Source organism: Antechinus flavipes, chromosome 5 (genome assembly GCF_016432865.1).
Source record: "Antechinus flavipes isolate AdamAnt ecotype Samford, QLD, Australia chromosome 5, AdamAnt_v2, whole genome shotgun sequence".
In the NCBI taxonomy this organism is placed as follows: Eukaryota; Metazoa; Chordata; class Mammalia; order Dasyuromorphia; family Dasyuridae; genus Antechinus; species Antechinus flavipes.
Window position 1 is genome coordinate 138376165 of NC_067402.1, and position 6947 is coordinate 138383111.

Below are 6947 nucleotides of genomic sequence, written 5' to 3' on the forward strand. Positions count from 1 at the left end.
TGATTATGAAGGTGTCAAGGACTCTACAAGTGATTGAATAGGCATAAATGATATGTTTTGATTGCTATACATATTAAAAATATTCTATATATTTGCAATAATTACAACCATAAACACCCTAATACTTGCAAGATTTTTATTGGTCTTTAGATAGTATTTCATCTTTCATTTATTAGAGTCTTAGCTTAATATATAATTTTTACCTTGTATCAAACTTTTAATAAACAATCTATATCTAGAATAAGTTACATGAAATGACAATATTCATTTAAATAGAATTCAATGAGGGTATCTGAGTGTATCCAGAGGAATGAGAGGGGCAATTGGCAAATGTGAATCAGTCAACAGTACTGCTACACTTTTATTTTGAGCTACATATCTACTAATCACATGTTATCTTTCTTTGCAATCCAAGGAGGAAACAATGTTCATGTACAATGAGTGTTTTCATGCATCACTTATCTTTGTAGTCGTATACATGGAGGTTCTTTTCATCTACACAGTCAATTCAAAATAAACTAAGCTTTCCACAATGAAAAGAACCACTTACCCAATAACCATGATTCCCAAAGGTCATAATGCACACGCCGATGATAACATCCTAATTTTAACAGTTTTGTTTCTGGATCTATGTAATAATGTAAGTCCTGTATTGTGTTCCTTTTTTGTCACACATCTTGTAGTTTCAGAAATACAGGAATTGAAACTTTCTGGGGCCCATAAAATGCATTTAACCCAACCTTATGTTCTCAGATCTCAGTTTTGTGTTCTATTCTGGTACCACTTATACATATACTGTCTGATCATTAGAACAGCTGGCAAATAAAGTACCATATTGATTTGGATGCATCAAATATAACCATTCTTGGTATCCTGTAGAAAACAACATACAGTAGCTAATTTTCCCTTCTTTAGTTACTGTATGATGTTGCTGTCCTTGGGGATTGGCATGATAGCTACTGAGCAGACATTGTGACCATGTACATCCATGGTTCTGATGCACTCAAAATTTTATAAATCCCATAGTTTAATGACCAGCAGCACAGGAAGCTAAAAGCTTGACACTAGGGTCAAAGAAAATATCCTGTGCGCAATCTGTATGGCCTTTATCCTTTTGTTCAAAATCTCCAATTGCATAATCCCTCACCTTTAATGAAGCATCTTCAGAAGCAGATACAATAATGCTGAAAACTGGTGGAAAAAAGACAGAAGTGACTAGACTCTTATATTCACTCAAGTTTTTCTTTTCTCTATGTAAACAAATTTATTTTCGGGCTCTCCTTTCCAAATAAGAGGTCTACTTGATGTAAATTCTTCCTTTGTTTCATTTAGCATTGATTCTAATTCCTTAATCTTCTTTCCAAATCTACCAATATATTTCTTATCTAATGCTTTATTCCCATATAATTCAGCTTCTTTTATAAAGTTGAATATGCTTCTTCGCAGCCATTTAAATGAAAATAATCTCCTATGCCTCAATTTCCTAGCTTCTTCCTGGAATTGGCAGCTTTGATAGGTAGTATATTTTCTCTTATGGGAAGCTTTTAAACAAAAGTTGGATATTGCTTGCCTGGTATGATGTAGAGGGAATTCTTTTTCAAGTATAGATTGGCCTAGATGGCTACTGAGGTCCCTTCCTGAACTTTGAAATTCTTTGATTAGAAATAGTCAGGAGCATATATTTAAAACCTTCAGTAAGCATCATATGCAATGGGGAAAAACTGAAACCTTTCCCAGTAAGATCTGGAGTGAAGCACGGTTGCCCACTATCACCATTATTATTCAATATTGTATTAGATACACTAGCTTTTGCAATAAGAGTCGAGAAAAAGATGAAATGAATTAAAGTAGGCAATGAGGAAACCAAACTATCATGCTTTGCAGATGATATGATGGTATACCTAGAGAACCCCAGATATTCTACTAAAAAGCTATTAGAAAAAATTCATAATTTTAACAAAGTAGCAGGATACAAAATAAATCCCCATAAATCCTTAGCATTTTTATACATAACCAACAAAATCCAACAGCAAGAGATACAAAGAGAAATTCCATTCAAAATAATTGTTGATAGCATAAAATATTTGGGAATCTATCTACCAAAGGAAAGTCAGGAATTATATGAGCAAAATTACAAAAAAGTTTCCACACAAATAAAGTCAGACTTAAATAATTGGAAAAATATGAAGTGCTTTTGGATAGGCCGAGCAAATATAATAAAGATGACAATACTCCCTAAACTAATCTATTTATTTAGTGCTATACCAATCAGACTTCCAAGAAAATATTTTAATGATCTAGAAAAAATAACAACAAAATTCATATGGAACAATAAAAAGTCGAGAATCTCAAGGGAATTAATGAAAAAAAAATCAAATGAAGGTGGCCTAGCTGTACCTGATCTAAAATTATATTATAAAGCAGCAGTCACCAAAACCATTTGGTATTGGCTAAGAAATAGATTAGCTGATCAGTGGAAAAGGTTAGGTTCACAAGACAGAATAGTCAACTATAGCAATCTAGTGTTTGACAAACCCAAAGATCCTAACTTTTGGGATAAGAATTCATTATTTGATAAAAACTGCTGGGATAATTGGAAATTAGTATGGCAGAAATTAGGCATGGACCCACACTTAACACCATATACCAAGATAAGATCAAAATGGGTCCATGACCTAGGCATAAAGAACGAGATTATAAATAAATTAGAGGAACATAGGATAGTTTATTTCTCAGATTTGTGGAGGAGAAAGAAATTTGTGACCAAAGATGAACTAGAGACCATTACAGATCACAAAATAGAAAATTTTGATTATATCAAATTAAAAAGCCTTTGTACAAACAAAACTAATGCAAACAAGTTTAGAAGGGAAGCAACAAACTGGGAAAACATCTTCACAGTTAAAGGTTCTGATAAAGGCCTCATTTCCAAAATATATAGAGAACTGACTCAAATTTATAAAAAATCAAGCCATTCTCCAATTGATAAATGGTCAAAGGATACAAACAGACAATTTTCAGATGATGAAATTGAAACTATTTCCACTCATATGAAAGAGTGTTCCAAATCACTACTGATCAGAGAAATGCAAATTAAGACAACTCAGAGATACCACTACACACCTGTCAGATTGGCTAAGATGACAGGAAAAAATAATGATGAATGTTGGAGGGGATGCGGGAAAACTGGGACACTGATGCATTGTTGGTGGAGTTGTGAACGAATCCAACCATTCTGGAGAGCAATCTGGAATTATGCCCAAAAAGTTATCAAACTGTGCATACCCTTTGATCCAGCAGTGCTACTACTGGGCTTATACCCCAAAGAGATACTAAAGAAGAGAAAGGGACCTCTATGTGCCAAAATGTTTGTAGCAGCCCTGTTTGTAGTGGCTAGAAACTGGAAATTGAATGGATGCCCATCAATTGGAGAATGGCTGGGTAAATTGTAGTATATGAACGTTATGGAATATTATTGTTCTATAAGAAATGACCAGCAGGATGAATACAGAGAGGCTTGGAGAGACTTACATGAACTGATGCTAAGTGAAATGAGCAGAACCAGGAGATCATTATATACTTCGACAATGATATTATATGAGGATATATTCTGATGGAAGTGGATTTCTTTAACAAAGAGACCTAACTGAGTTTCAGTTGATAAATGATGGGAAGAAGCAGCTACATCCAAAGAAAGAACACTGGGAAATGAATGTGAACTATTTGCATTTTTGTTTTTCTTCCCGGGTTATTTTTACCTTCTGAATCCAATTCTCCCTGTGCAACAAGAGAACTGTTCGGTCATGCAAACATATATTTTATCTAGGATATACTGCAACATATCTAACATATATAGGACTGCTTGCCATCTAGGGGAGGGGGGAGGGAGGGAGGGGAAAAATCGGAACAGAAGAGAGTGCAAGGGATAATGTTGTTAAAAAAATTACCCTGGCATGGATTCTGTCAATATAAAGTTATTATAAAATAAAATATATTATAACTGAGGTTTGGAAAAAAATAGAATAAAATCCTTGCATTCAGTGAGAAAAAAAAAAGAAATTCTTTGATTAGTTCTTCTCTTTATCTCTTTGACAGCAACATTATGGCTGTGATATCTAGTTTTCTGATATAACACCAATTGGCTTCTTTCTTTAGGAAATCAGAAAGCCTCATGATTCCTGAACCAATAACCAAATATGCCATAAAATAGCATCTTCCTATTATGAAAAACATTTTCACATATGAAAACTAATATAAACAAGACATATTCAGAATTTTTTTTCATTGAACATGTACCAGGCATTTTGTTTTTCCCTAGAGATATCAGAGGAAGAAAAAAAAAAAATCCTTGCTCTTGAGAGTTCATACACTGAGAGGCTGCTATGGTGACCTTGGTATAACTTTTTCAATCTTTCATACCCATCAACAGGTGAAAAACAGGTGGAGAGGAGGACTTGACAATATATTTTGTCCCTAGTCTCTGATAATTATATTTTTATTGTGATGTTTGTTACTTGTTCTTTCAAAAAAAAAACTCATTGTACAAAAAAAATTATTAAAAGAACAGTAAAGAAAAAAAAATCATCTATGAAGGGGGAAAGTATGGAAAAAGTCAAATTCTGAATCATTTGATTAATATGCTTGTATTTAACAATTGTTACTTATCATTTAGAGAAAGTTGAACTCTGTAAACCTATGATGATTTATGTCCCAACTTCTTAAACTGTAGATCACAACTTCCATAGGGTTGAGTAATTGAATGTGGAAGTTATAAAATTATGATTTTTTATTAGCAAATATTTGATTAGTATACTTATTTAATGTATCTATATACCTGGGGTCATAAATTTTTTTTCAGGAAAAGAGGGATCACAATTGCAAAACATTTACTAGTGGAGAAGGTTTTAAAATTCATTTAGGACATGTTAATTAACCACAGAAATAGTTATCGTTAAAATATATCTATGTTCTAGTCAACCTGGACTATTCAATTTTTTGTTCACACACTGTGCACACACACACACACACACACACACACACACAAACACACATTCTGTACCATGTCTTTATTCATGCAATTACCTTTATCTGAATTGTCCCTCAGTGAGGTCTGTTTCCTCATGTTAAAATCATACATATTCTTCTATGCCTAAAACAAATATAATGTTATTAATTTGTATTCTTTTCCCAATTAGAATTTTTAAAAATCTCCTTATGAATCCTTTTTTTCTGATCAATTGACAATATACTAAGCACCTGTTATGTGAACTTTGTCCATATGTTGTGGTTTGATGAAAAAAAAATGTAACAATTCCTATCCTCAGATAACTCAATATGAACATATAGCAGTATGTCCAGGTCTAGTTTTGGAAATGGACCAAAATCATTACATTTATCCAAAGTTCTTCTCAATATAGATATAGTGCCCCACATGACACTTTCTTGTAATTATAATGAAATGAATGAATAGAAATATATAAAGGAGAAAAACAAAGAATGTTATGCTTTTATTTACTTTATTTTTGTGACCCTTTTCTCATCAGACTGTAAACTTCAATAGATTGTAAGTTTCTTGAGGACAGGGCTTTTTTATTTTTATTTTTTTCCTTTTTTTGTATCCTTTGTACTCATCATAGTAGGTATTTTCATGAATTATTGATGACTTGATCTACTTCCTATGAAGGGTAAGTACTTCATAAACGTTATTGTGCATGCCCCATTGAAAATCCTTTGAAAATTGTTCTTTTTTTGTTCCATAAAGATTCATGTGAATCTTGATATGCCATTAAATGTGTAATATTTCCTGCAATTTGCTGTTATCTATATAAGTAATTAGACCACTGCATTATTGTGTCAAAAAGTCTTGGGTTATGGTATGCATAGTAAGCCATGCTCAAAGTCATAGTGAAAAGATCTGACAAAAAAATGATCCATTGGAGAAGGAAATGGCAAACCACTCCAGTATCTTTGCCAAAAATACTCCATGGACAGTATAGAGGACAGAAGGATCTGAAGTGCTATCATCCACAGGTCATAATGACCATGTACAAATGATTGAACAACAATAACAAAATCTAGCTAGATTCTGAATTTTTTCTCCTTTTTCCATTGTAAAAAAAAAATAATGCTTTAAATTATGGCTTTGATAAACTCATAAAGTGATAGCTGTATTTTGAAAATCGATTTATTACAAGCATTGTTTTGATGTATCAGAGCCTGAGACCTCCCTCCAAGCTTAGCTAGCTCTACTACCACTTTTTGAAGCAAAAGTGTAAACTCTGATTCCCTAGTCTTCTTCATCATTATGTTCCTCTTGCCACAGGGAAAGACTCAGAGCACAGGACTGGACAGTTTGCTGAGTGATGAAGGCATCTTGTTGGCAAGTGCATCGTTTATTTCTCAAGAGAGTGGTTGTAATCTCTGTTCTTCCTCCTTCCTGTTACACAACTTTTCCAGTGCAGAAGAGCAAAAGTTGTCCTGGCAACAGTCACAAATCTCTTCTGTAATGATGATAATAGCATACTGAGAGGTAACAGGGAAAAGTGGAAGGGGATTGGAAAATGTAGATTCCAGTCTTAGTTCTGAAACTAATCACGTAGCTCTGGACAACTCTTTTAATCTCTTGGTGCACTAAGCAACTTTTCAGACTCTAACTTGGAGAACAGGTTCTGATTTTGAATAGTGAAGGGAGTTTTCCACTGCAATTTCTTTATACCAATGAAAATAGTTATATTCCCCTCTAAGTGCATTTTATCTTGAAAAACTCCATTAAAACACTACCTAATTGTTTATTTTATTTAAATTATTCAAGGCCATTCAGCTTACAATAAACTCTAGCATGAATAGAAAATTGAAAAAGCTTTGAATTCAGGCACAATGATGTCTATTATCTGCAAAACTTAGCAAGAGACTATTTCATACAAGAGACTCAAATTGTAGTTAACCAC

At 33.2% G+C, this 6947-nt stretch overlaps 1 pseudogene; it reads right to left on the reverse strand.

Annotated features, from left to right (window-relative positions):
• Positions 1–573: 573 nt before the first annotated feature.
• On the reverse strand, positions 574–5122 carry LOC127538631 (platelet-activating factor acetylhydrolase IB subunit beta-like; annotated as a pseudogene).
• Positions 5123–6947: the final 1825 nt, after the last annotated feature.